Genomic DNA, 13,514 nt, shown 5'->3' with positions numbered 1-13,514 from the left:
GCCCGCGCCCCTCCGCCCAGCGCCGTTCCGAGCTGCCAGCGCTGCGGACTCAGCCGGGCAGCCGCTCGCTGAAGCGCAGCTTGCACCATCCAGCCTGCAGCCACCTCCCCGGTAGCGTAGCTCAGCTCATCCCTCGCGCTGCGAGTGGCATCCGCGGGTGGCAAGCTGCGGGCACGGGCAGATATCTATAGGGTAAGAGGCTTCCTTGGAGTAGATTACCACCTTCACCCGCGCTGAAGAGTTTGGGTGCCCGTGTGATCTTTAAAAACCGGCGGTCATAAATGCCAGTGCATTCAAGCAGGGCTAGAAAGACAGAGCGCAACTTAGTTTTAGGTAAATTCTCGTAGGTGAACACACAAGATTACCTTTTGTGCTCATGGTTAGGTTGCACGACTCGCCCGATTTTTCCCATTTTTGCCATGGCCTCCTAGTAAAAGACAAACACAAGCTGGAAAAGCCTGTTTTGATTTAAAATACTTTTTGACAAGAACAAGATGTTTCAAAACCAATCGGAACATTACTGATGTATTTTGTTTCGACTGAACAGGCCAGATGGCTTAAAATATGTTCAATCCCATAATATAGTAGTCATGAGAACAAAGTACTGCAGACCTCTCAGTAAACCAAAATCTGTTCCTCTTTCTTACTGAGTCTGAGGCAGAACAGACTTATCTTTTATTATTTACACTAACCAAAGGAAATGTTAAACACTGCATCCCTGGAGGGGAAATTTCTCAAATAAAATGATACATTACATGAGATCTCTTAATCATATTTCTAAAATATCAATTTCTTGTAGCAAGGAAGGACTTGAGAATGCTTCAGAAGCTCAATAAATCTTGCAAAGTCCTGCCCTTGCATTCCAAGATAAAGGTGTCAGAAACAGATTTTGATCCTAATCCGCTTTTGGCCAAAATAAAGACGGAGGAAGGGATGGATCTCTTTGGAAGAAGTCTTTGGGACAGTCGTGTGCAGGTGGAAGAGGACCAAGTTGTTTGGTTCCTTTCCCAACCTGAGATTCTGATTTTCTATCGATTTTCCTGAGCAGTCCCACTGGCATGAGACTGACCACCAATGAGAATATGGAGCCAAGCTCAAGCCCAAGCTCTTGAACAGGAAAGGAGGCAGCAGCCTAAGGCTATTTTAATTGGAATTTCTTCCACGAGGAGCATTAGAGCTTAAGTTTTCAGATGGAAAGGCATTAAACATAAAATATCAGGATTCAAGAAACAGTGACTGACGAAATCTCTATCAGAACTCATAGTTTCTAGCAGGACCTTAAGTCCATTTTAATGTTAGTACCTAAAGCACAACACTGAGAAATTCTCAGTGACTTCTGGATAGCACCCAGCTTGTGCCAAGCTGCTTCTGCTGAAAGCTACCTCCTCAAATACTACCGCTAGATTTTTAAAAGGGTTGGATGATTTTATAGCCTGTTTACTGTAGTAAAATCCCTGCTTTCCACTAATCCAGCATTCTACAGCTGAGGAACTCACACGGCTTTACGATGTAGATGAGCAATGTAAGCACAGTGTCACCAACTCATAACAAAGCAGGAAGGTTCTGAAGATAAGCAAGTGACCAGCAGACCTTACATCTTCTGGTTTCTGATTTCCACTGTGTTAAAGAAATGTGGTCGTGAACTAACTGCCAGGATGCACGTGGCCTGCCCATGAAGCCAGCAGCTACCCTGTCTCCATGTGCAGCGGTGTTTGGCCAGCTAGGCACGCAGTGCCTGGGATGCCACACATGTGCCAGAGCTGCAGGCGGTCCCTATCTGCCATTACTGCCGTGTTCTGGGTGTGTTTGCTTTGTCCTTCAGCACCAACAAATCCTTTCATACTGCCTATCAAAATGTGAAACACATATTTTCTATTTTTGTCAACTTTAGGAGATTAAATACTGGTTGAAGTCACAGTTCTACCAAAGCAAAACACACTGCCAGTGATGGTGGTCAGCATTTTACTCTGATAAAACAGCAGAGGAGTGTTTTGGTGCACTGATATGCCTGTACTCTTTCATGCATGCAGAAGTTGGTTGTATTTTGACTCCCTAAGAACCACACTTGAAGTAACACTTCCAGTGAGATAGTGTGTTCTCTTCTCTGGGACACATGAATCTGCTGGCACAGTGATTCTGCTCACCAGCCAGATTAAAATGCTGACACAGAAAGGCTGATATCTTTCCCAGTTAGAGACATGAGTGCTTATTCTCTGTTTTTTAACAGGTGATACTAACTCAAGCACAACAGTCCATCTCTTACAACTCCTTTACATGGCCAGCTGGACTTACAGGCTCCCACAGTATGAATGAGCACAGGAAAAAAAAAAAAAGAAAAGAAGCAAAAGACAGTTTCTTCTTGTATAACCAACAATGCTTTTTCAGGCAGTTTCCTCGCTTAAAAGAAAAACACAAAAAACATAAGGAAAAGGGGCACACTGCATAGAAAAGCCCCTCAAAGCTTTCTCACTAATGGGAAGAGTCACATTGCTTTCAATTCCCTGCTTTACAACTCCTGTTGAATTGTCCTGGTGCTACTGCTCACACCAGTGAAAGAAAAAAAGGGACACCTGAAAGGCTGTAAATGTCTCAGAAAAATCAACTTTTCTCTCAACTGCAAGGAAAATGAAAGGGAGAGCCTTTGCTGCTCACCTCCTCTGTGCACAATTCCCATAGTGGGGAACATTAGGAGAGAACAGACAGTTCTGCTCCCCAGGAAGGTTCTACCTCTGCCATAAATACTCTCCACTAATGTTGTGTTTTACTCTGGGCCTCTAACAGCTTTCAGCATTGAAAAATGCACTAACCACTTCTTTGGGAGATAAGCCAACCTTGTGAGACAAACAGACAGTAAGCCCAGTTTTATTTTTACACTATTACTTGTCTGACTAACGGTCTTCTCAGGTTGGTTCAAGAGAGAAGACATCAGTGCTGGCATGAGCAGACAAAGCCAATGTGGGTGCCATGGCTCATCCTGTAGCTCCCTGCCTGTGCCACTGTCACCTGACTGAGGCTCCATATTAACACCAGGAAGAATTCTTTACTGTCAGAGTGACAGAGCACTGGAACAAGATGCCCGGAGAGGTGGTGGAATCTCCTTGTCTGGAAATGTTCAAGACCCATCTGGACACAGGCTGACCTATGCTACCTGCTATAGGGAACTTGCTTTCGCAGGGGGGTTGGATTTGATCTCTAGAGGTCCCTTCCAACTCCTGTAATTCTGTGATTCTGCGGTCAGCTTAATATTTAGTACTCTTAAATCTAATAAATATCTACAAGTCTTGGGGAATTGACAGCATTGGGCTCTCACAGCAACCACCATAGCAATGCCAAATACTATGTTAAAAAAAACACACAGCCAGCAATTTTCAACAACTTGTTCTAGGTTGCTCAAACTATCATACATGAATTCCTCTCTTAATTTGGTCAATTTGGTCTTTGTTGGTTTGAACAAATACTTTACTCTCAGAGGAGACTCTTTTCAACAATTTTCTGGGGACAAAGAGGAACAGAACACTGAAAATATGAATTTATAATGAAATTGGAAACAAAGGATCATTAGAATCGCATTACTCAATCAGATCAACCTTGTGCACTGCTCTGTCTCCAACAAAGCCTTAAATATAGCAAAGCGATAATGCTGCTGTTCAGAAATAGTTTGAGGCTTGACATCCAAATCCATAATTCCAGTCACCAAGAATTTCACAATCTTGATTTGAATGACGCTCTATCTTCTTTGTTTGGCAGTCTAGACAGTACAATGAATACAGTGATTTAAACATAATGAATTCTCTCTTAAAACAAAATATTTTGTAAAACTGCTTTTTAATCATTTCTTTTCTCTCTTTACATAAAGGCTATGCTATAAATAAATCCCGAAAGTTCGCATTTGATCATCATTTCTAAAGGGTGGGCAAGAGGCAAGTGAAGGGTTTACACAGAAAAAAATAGAGGCACTGTGGAGGAAAAATAAAGGGATGTATTCATGATTTCTAACCTTTTGTTACAGTGTCAAAGCTGAAACAGACAGAAGCCAGTAAACACTCTGCTTACCATGGAGAGTTAACTGAACAGCATTACCCTACCAGGGCAGAAGGCAGAGGCCCAGCAAACCAAACTCTCCAAGGCCCACCAGTGTTTCAAAGCAAGGTGCCAGTCTGCAACCCCTCTGGAAAGTCAGTTGTTCAGAGCCGTTCATTCAGCGCTGGTGGCTGAACTCTGCTCTGCAGCACCACCTGGGGCAGAGCCTAACATTAACCCTCCACAGGCAGCAGACCTCCCAGTACTATCATGGTCCAGCTGACAGCTCATGCTGGAAATTTCAATCTTTGTCCTTTTAATGATGGAAAGGAAAAGGTTTTTAACACTATGTTGCAGATGTATTGCAGCAACCTGCTGTGTCATACCAGGAGACACCAGGAAAAAATGTCAGCACAGCAGCAGGAGGAGCAGACAAGAGGTGCTTACAAGGGCTATCTAGACTGGGAGTCTGCTCTCCTCTGATTCCCGAGTCAATCAGCTCCTGCAAGGGCTGGCTCTAGAGCATCCAGTGTCATCCTGTGCATCCCACAAGAGCAACCCATCTGCCTCGGGACTGCTGAGGAAGCCAAGGAAGATCAACCTACCTGTAAGTAGTCTTTAAGTTCAATTTTCAATACAGACTCAAGGACTCATGTGGCTGAGTATTACTGAAAATTAATAGGATGTAGGCCCTTAAAAGCATATGACAAATGAGAAATCAGATTTACATGCCTCAGCCATAGCTTTTAGGATAAACCAAAGTCATCAAGTAACTAAATCTCTTTGAAATTAATGACCTGGGAACATCAGATCCCTTCAGAATTTACGTGTATGCTCTATTTAGGTATCTTAAAATTGCATCCAAAGTTAAATGGATGAGGCATTCAGGCACAAATGCAATTTCTCAGCTGTGCTCTTTCCAATTACTCATTTGAAAACCCCAAGAAATGTTAGGATTTTTAACTAGTGTCCTTTTTAACAGTAAAAACAATTATTATCTAAAGTTTGACTGCACAATTTCAATGGCTGGAAGCATGTGGCCTATAAATATAAAAGCACACATCAAAGCTCACCAGACTGTTTGGGCACACCATGAAAAACGTGGCCAGCTACTTGGAGGAGGAATCTTTAAGCAACATGAAAACCAAGAGGTGGTACTCAAGTGCAAATACAGCATGTTTTCTCTCAGAATGGTGCTGGTTTGTAGCCTGTCCAGTGACAGCCATTGCATCGAGAATGAATCATCTACGAAAGACATGAAGGATGAAAACTAACTGCTGTAAACCAGTTTTCAATCAGAAATTGTAACAGAAGTAATTCAGGAATCTCAGAACAACTGGAATGAGATGCATGGCTTGCTTCTCTTTCTAAGCCAAAGTTAATTTACCTCATCTTAGCACTTAGGCAAAAGATGGAAATCATACCCATTTTTATTGTGGTAGTACAAGGCAAGTGATCAAAAGCTGCCATTCTTACAGCAGTGAAGAACCTCTCTTGCCATCTCCACACACAAGCTGAGACTAACAGACACTGACATCATTTTAAGGAATCTAGTCACACGTATTTGGATTTGAGGGCAATAAACAGATTTCTTGAAATGCTGATGTCCAAGAAATACTTTTGAAGTATGCTGAGATTTTTAAGCAAGGCTGCTGTTTTCTTATAGGCTTTTATGTAAGGATTGCTTACCCAATAGCATGGAGATAGAGAGTTCATCTTATCTACGCTTACAGGAGTTGCATGAATTCAATTATGTAACAGAGCCCTAGTAGAACATTCCTTTTTAGTGGTATATGACTGCATGAAGAAAGCATATGATGGATCTACACACAATATTTTTCTAGTGGCTTTCCCCCAACCCCTTAAATACGTTTGAGTTATAGGGGAAGATCTTGGCAGCATGCACCAAGTCCCAAATCTGTAACTCAATTCTCTGTGGCATTCTGTATGGAGTGAGTCAAGTTTTAAAACACATTATGGATAAATAGGAGAGCCGAGCAAAAATTTCACACCTAAGACCAAAGTTGAAAATTTGGCTTTCATTCATTTAGTGAAAAGGTGGAAAGCTCCATACAAGCTTGTATTTTTCTTTTGCTCTGTTCCAACATGGATTTTTGTGTTAGGATCAAACCTCAGAGAGAAGGAGGGAGAAGAAGAGGATGGAAGGATGGAGGTCCAGCAAGCAGGACAGCAGCTCTGGGCTTCAGGTGTAGTCTGTCTTCCAGGAAGAATTGCCAGCCCTTTGAATCTCCCTAATCTCCCTACCCATGTGATAGATAGCAGCATTGGCCCATCCTAAAGAAATATTTGAACCATTTGTTTATTAAAGATTGTTACTGTGGTAGAGGAGAATCAGGCAGGTAGTGTAGAAGATGCCCAATGTTTTTATACTCCTACATCCATCCAATTGCAGTTGACAGGGTCAGCTGGACCTGCCTTGGATGGGTCACTCAGAACTGAAGCAAAGTAGTTCTCTGGTTTGAGCACCAAATCAGGCTACAGAAAGTTTGCAAAAGATTCCCCAAGTTACTTTCAACATGTAATTTACTCTTTTAAGTTTCAGTTACCTCTCTAAAATGGGCTGAGCCCATTGTTTTCCCACAGGCTTGATTAGTTATACTCACAGTTTGTAGGTTAGGTTTAGCTCTAATACTGTGCCATGGGTGGTACACCGAGGCATTAGTTCTACTCCTGCCCTCCGTGCCTGATTAAAGTACATATTGCCTGACCTCTCCTGTGACGCAGAAGAATGGCTTTCACTCCTTAGTATCAGAGACAAGAACAAATAGAAAAAAAAGATCACGTAACAAGAGCCAAGTGCAACTAAGGCCACCGCACCACCTCTACCTCCTGAGGTACTTTTATCCTGCTTAAATGACCGCTCTGAGTGTCAGACGGATTGTGGCCACCACAGCTCTGTGTCACACAGAATTTGTGCTTTAGCCAGGCTGGCCAGCCAACAAAGCTGTAAGAGGAGCAGCAGTGGCAATGCAGCTGCTGTGAAGGGTGGCTTGTCGTGCTAGCGATGATATTAATTACTTATTCTCCAGACCAAATTTAGAATGGGACGAGGGTCAGCTATGATTGTCACATCATCTATCAGCTGGAAACTATGTTTGGGTCTAAGCTCCAGCCACACTGCTACTAAATATAGGCTGTTTTGTTGTTCATCTGACTCTGCACTCCAAACTTGCCTTTGACTATCAAATAATTAAGCAGTTTGCATTGTGAGGGCTCCACTGCTGGCAACTCTTAGTGTCCAAAGCTGTTTGGATGCAAACTTGACAGCTTAGCACGGGTTTCAGCTTACCCAGGCAATGGAAAGAGCCCAAATGCTTAGCTCCTGTTTCAGTCTCACAGACTACTGGCACTGGGTGCCATGAATCAACAGTCTGTAGGCAACATCTAAGCAGCCTTTTCTGGAGCTGGGGCACACTTACCAGACATTAGCCCATGTAAGATTATTCATGAAGTGTATCCTCACTTCCCAGAGCCTGCAGGTAAAGGTCCAAGACAGCTTTGAGTCCAGCAGCAGATACTGCTGTGACGCAACCACAGCAGCACAGAGCTGTGCCCTATGCCCACCAAGCTGCTCCCCACAACTGGAGCACACTTGGCCTCCTCACTGCTCCCATGCCATGGGTGTGGCAGTTGGTGGCAGTTCAGCCACCAAAGCAGAGGCTCCATGACCACATCACCAGCTAGCATGGACAGCACATTTCCCTCAGCCCCTTCTGAGGTGCAATACATTTATTAACCATATACAGCATAACTGTTGAAACAAACTTTGAAGGTTTGTCCATATAAACTACACAAGAAAATATACGTATTTAATCCATTTTTGGGGGCTTGGAAATGGACAAGTAGCTCTGTGTAACAGAAAGCAAGCTCACCTGGGAGTCAAAAGATCAGATTCCTACATCAGAGCCTAACGTAGGGAATTGCAATATAGCTGTAAGCTAAATCAACCCTGTTCATACTCATTGCTGCTGGTGATGGAGCACTATTGGAATATGGGAGCACTGTTCTGCTGCACAACCTGGAATAAGTTATTCTGCTTCTCTTGCTCACTTCTTGCACTGTCTTAACACTTCTATATCCTCAGTTTTAGGTGGGAAAACCTTTGGGCAGGCAGAGCAGGTGTGTGACTCCACACTAACTTGCAGAACAAAAGAAATTAGCTGGACAGAAAGCAGGAGTCATTTGCACAGGGGAAGGTAAAACAGAGAAGCTGAAGGAAAAGCATCCGCACAGGATATCCTGGCGCTCAGCTGTGCACTTGACACAATATTTTGTTAAACTGCACCACTTCCTTTAAGGTGATAAATTCACTTTTATTTAGCTGATTTCTTTTCACATTCATGCTTAGCGTATGGCTTTCTGCGCATTTAGCTGGAACTTTTATTTGTCATCTGGCAACAGGTTGGGATTTACTGGAGGGAGGGATAGGAATGGGGGCTTTCGCTTTTCTTTTTTCTTTTTGCATCTGTATTTGCTTTATGAGCAATGGCTAAGGCATCATTTACGCAGGGGGAACTCAATCAGGTTCTCTCAATTCCTTCCATATGTTCACTTACACTGTCAAAACATTTTTTCAATCTAATTAATCTGCACACATCTCTCCATCCACTCCCCACTCAGTAAGTTTTAGCACTTTGGGGTTACCTAGCTGAGATTTTGTCATAAAAACAATTTCTGCCTACACTTTGCTTTATGGTTACTCCATCAAGGAAACAAAACTGTATGCAACATCTCACTCTTTTCCATCTAATTATTCTTCAGCATCTTTCCAAAGTTCTCAGGCATTCCTTTTTCTCTCACCTTTCAGATTTATTTTGCGCTATGCTCCAGTATTTCCTGAGATTAATGAGGGAAAATCCCACTGAGAGTTTTGATTTGAAATTATTTTTAACTAATTAATCCAATGTGTGGTTTACTATTAAAAAATATATCTCAGATATATGCTTACATTTTACCCAATCTGGACTGCATTTGGGAAATTACTCTGGGTCGGGGCTCATAAAATACAAGAGGCCTTAAAAAAATAAAGCTTATCACAACTGTAAACCAATAGAAGCTCGAGTTGCTAAAATAGAGTAAAACTGCATAAAAATAGGAAGAGCCTTTCTGGCAGCCTTACAGATATTCTTTCTGCAACAACAACAACAAAATATTTCCCAAGAAACACCGGTATTTTTCAAGTATCCAAAGGGTGTCATGCAGAGAAACTTGAAGAAACCAGCAATCTGCTTCAACCTCAGAACTGGACTGTACAGCCTTCTGTCCTTGTGAAACACAGCACAGCAGTACAGAGAAAGTAACGGTCTGTCTGCAGGGTGCAGTTGGTTTCCTTCCTACAACTGCTCCAGACAAGGAGTGCTGGTGCTGTCCTGTCTTTAAAGCAGCCCAGGGGAAGGAGTGCCTGGCAAAGACACAGCTCTCCGTGGTCAGCTCCTGAAGGAGGTACCCTGGGCTCTGTGCTGGCACAGGACACTTCGTGAAGCACCTCTGCCCTCAGCACAGCGCTCCTCATGCAGCTGCAGGCACTACAAAGACTATTAGGGGAGGATTTGCTGGGCCACCAAGGGCAGTTGGCCCCAAGATACTTTCAGCATCTGACTCTGTGTCCTCCATCACTACCTCTGATGCAGCTGTATAACAGAAAGGTTCTCTATTGTTTACAGAACTGCCTATCGGGCAAACCAGAGCTGGGAAGGGAAAACAATGAACAGATCAGAAACAGTACAAAGAGCTCTGCAGGTGTTGCCAGGGCAGGAGAATGCATCCCACACATTCCAAAGATTGTAGGTCTCAAATCAGCCTTTTGAAAACAAGAATAAAATGCTTGGCAATTCCTCGTGGTCTGCTTCTCTTTCGAGATGTGAACTTGTCTGGTTCTGATCCCCTTGCTCCTATAAACATTGGCTTGTATCTGTTGGAGACCATTTGGAAACGATAAATGTATTTTTATTTATCATTAAAGCACCAACTTACACAAATGCATTGGGAAGAAGCCATTCTTGTGGGTGAGTGTGAAAAATTATCCTCAGCACTACTACAGCCCTCTGTCAAGCCTGGCATTTTTGTGTATAAAAATAAAAGCAAGGGTTATTAATCCTCACCTGCCCCAGAGCCTAAAAGAGCCGTTGGCTTCAGGGATATTGTATAACCCTTTTTAATGTTCAAATCTGAATCAGCCACCCAGAACCCACCACTGCCAGCAGGAATGTTTAAAGGTATCCAAGGCATCTCTTTCCTTAGGAAACCTTCTAAGGAAGCATTTGTCTTCATTTGGCAAACAGAAAAAGAGCAAACTTTATAATTGACTCTGCCCAAAACAATAGCTGGTTCTGTCTGAAAACAGACCAGCTAGAATTAAAAGTGCAGTTAGCATGTTAGGGAGTGAGTCATCGAGTGGTAGCAGAGTTTGCTGGCTCACAGCCTGAGATCTAACAGAGCACCATCCTGCTCTGGGGGTTATCTTTAAAGTTGAGATCTTGCAGAATAGAGCACAGTAGACTAGAGGAGTCTGCACGCCTTTCCCCCCTTCCCAAAAAATTTTGGCTAGGTGGGAGGATTGGTGAGCTTGTTTATAACCTGCCTTTAACCTTCAAGGAAAGGTGAACCCTGTAATTCCAGCGAGGCACGCTTCCCCTACAGCACCCAGTTGGACACCATTCCTATTCTGATGGGACTCTCCGCTGCCCCATCCCATTTCCTGCTTTTTAAGAAGCCTCCAGTTAGCTGCACCTTGTGGTTCCTATTTCCAAGCAAGCTTCGCCCTTCACTCACTTTAATGAGAAATTTCTAATTGTCTGCTCCTAAAGCATTTATGGGGAAAGCAAAATTCTTGACTGTGAGGAGGGCAGCAGGATGTGTCAGCTCCTGCATCTTGACCTTGGATAAGACATGCAAGTCTTCTGCACCTCTGTTTCTCATATATTCCATAGGAATCAATTAACATCATTAGATTAACATCAAAGATGTAGGAGGGAAATCTAGCCAATGTGAGATACAACTGAAAAAAAACCACTTTGTGATTTACAATTCATCTGATGGTCAGGATTGAGCCAACTCCTATTGCTGAGGGTCTGGCCTTTTATTTGAACACAGCAAGCTGGGAGAGTAGCACAGATTCAGATCACGGAGCTTTCCACTCGTAGGTCACCAAGCAGAACCTCAGCAAGGTCACTGGATGTTTACAAGTTATCGTGGTATGCAAGCTTTTTATAATGTCCTTTGCAAAGTGGTCTTTTGGTTTTAAATTAATTTTCTATTGTACGCACTTTCCACAACATGAAACACTCTACTTTACTGCTCAGAAACTGTTCACCCTTTGCAAAGCTGCACCCTTTGCAAAGCTGTTACCACTATCTGAGCAAATTCCCTTTTGAAACTGTTTGAAGAAGTGTACAAACTGTGAGCTGAGCCTGGATGACCTCAGAGAGCCTTTTCCAGGCTGTGGTAGAGGCAGAGCATGACAGGAAAAGCTGCACTGCAGCTGAACATGCTGTTCTCTGGGACAGGCAGAGCCCAGCTCTGCAGGCTTGTCCTTCACTCCCCAGAGTCCTGCAGGTCTCACTGAGCCTGCTCACATACAAAGAGAAGTGTGTGTGCTGGCAGCAGCACAGCCTATTTTTTGCAGAGAATAATTTCTGAAAGTAAAACAGAAGAGAAGCAGCAAAAATGAACAACTCTATCATTATCTAATGTGCTGAGATCTCAGCAGAGATCATTTCAAAGATCCATATTGTTTACAGCAGCTGATGAGTGCAGCAAGTGCTGAAGCTGTGCTCTCGCTTAAAGTGCTAACATATTTACAGTTTTCAGTCCTATCCTTAGTGCTTATCTGTCATTTCAAAATGAATGCTCCTTTTGTAAGGGCTAATTACTTGCATGAACACTGCACTAGCTCAAAATCTCAGATTTGTTTCACTTTTCTATTAGCAGCAATCTTGTACTTTGCTTTACACAGCACATGTAAAAAAGAGCGGTTTTGTTCAAAGATATTCCTTTGCTGTGACAAAGCTAGAACAGGGGGAGGGAAATTAAGCTACTTGTCTGGTGGAAGTCTTAACTTTACAATATGAAATGCACTTACCCATTGTTCTGCTCTGGCTTGGTTTCTGGATTTAAAATAATTTGTCAAGATCTGTACAAAATCAGAGTGGGTCACAAACAAAGTGCTTGTAAAGAAGCTGTTGCCTCATGCTGAAGAATGTAAATGTAAAAATTTTGGTAGGATCCCATCCCCTCTTCTTCCAACAAATGGTGGGACCTTGAGAGACTGAAAAGCTGTCAGTCATTTTTTTACAGGAATAGAAGGAATGCAGGCCACTCTACAACTCAGTAACTTAATTAAAATGAAAAGAATACAACCCAGACATGGAAGAAAAAGGATACAGTTATAACAAGGAGGTATTATCCTGGTTTACATTATGTTCATTGGGTTACTGATCTGTCATAAACCAGTTTCAGAGACAAATCCAAAAAGCCCAGCAATGCAAGACATGTTTGCTCTCTGTGCTAATCCCAATCCCACTGCAGTGAAAAAAAAAAAAGGGTAACATCTGATTAGCACAAGGCTCTTGCACATGTCTTCAGCTGCAGCAAGGAGGGCTCAGTACCTGAGCCAAAGGAGCACCTCACCCCTCCATTACTGCTTAGGGGCAGCATTTGATGCCTACAGCTACAGAAAATGCTGCTTTTGAATTAAGCTTTGTTGTTTTTACCTGTGACTGAATTTGTGCTTTGAAGGATGTGGTTTCCCATTGCTACCCAAATATTTTCTTTAAGCCAGAGTTTTGCATAGCAAGCGCATTTCATTGTAAACATACAATGCAATCTTTAAAAATCATGAGTGATGTAAATATGGATATTAAAACCTGATGTAAGCTTCTGAGTGCTATTCACACCATACTACATCAGCCACCTTTCATATTATATATTAGCAATGGAAACGACCACAGATAAAAAACTGTTTCCATTTCTAATGTAAGCTTTTGTTTTCCAACAAAGTCAACGGATTTTCTGATTAAATTGAACTGGGTCAGCAGTCTACTGGCCTTCCACTCTTATCTTTCCTTCAGTCCATCAGAGCAATATCATTAACAACATTGTACATCTTCTTTGCACTTCTATCACCTTCAATCTAACTATAAAACCTGCCGATAAAATACTTAGAGATCACTAGATCTGCTTCAAAGATCAGCCAGATAAAGAGCCAATGAAACAGTTTGTTCAAAGTCAAGATAGAGTAGGCGGCAAAGCCAGAAATAAAAGCCATGCACTCTGATTCTCATCATGTAACTTTAAGTTTTCTCACTTGCAAAATTTGGCTTTTATTTAAACCAAAGTAAATTCAGAAGAACTTGGTACTTCACTGGTTGATGTGACATTTGAAGTAGTACAGCTGATAATAGAACTTCACCAGTATGTCTGTTACCTTGCACTGGCAGGCTGCTAATAAGTTTCTCTCTGGCAAACGCAGCTCC

This window comes from Meleagris gallopavo, chromosome 10, assembly GCF_000146605.3.
Source record: "Meleagris gallopavo isolate NT-WF06-2002-E0010 breed Aviagen turkey brand Nicholas breeding stock chromosome 10, Turkey_5.1, whole genome shotgun sequence".
Taxonomy (NCBI): Eukaryota; Metazoa; Chordata; class Aves; order Galliformes; family Phasianidae; genus Meleagris; species Meleagris gallopavo.
Note: the sequence above shows the minus strand (reverse complement) of the source record.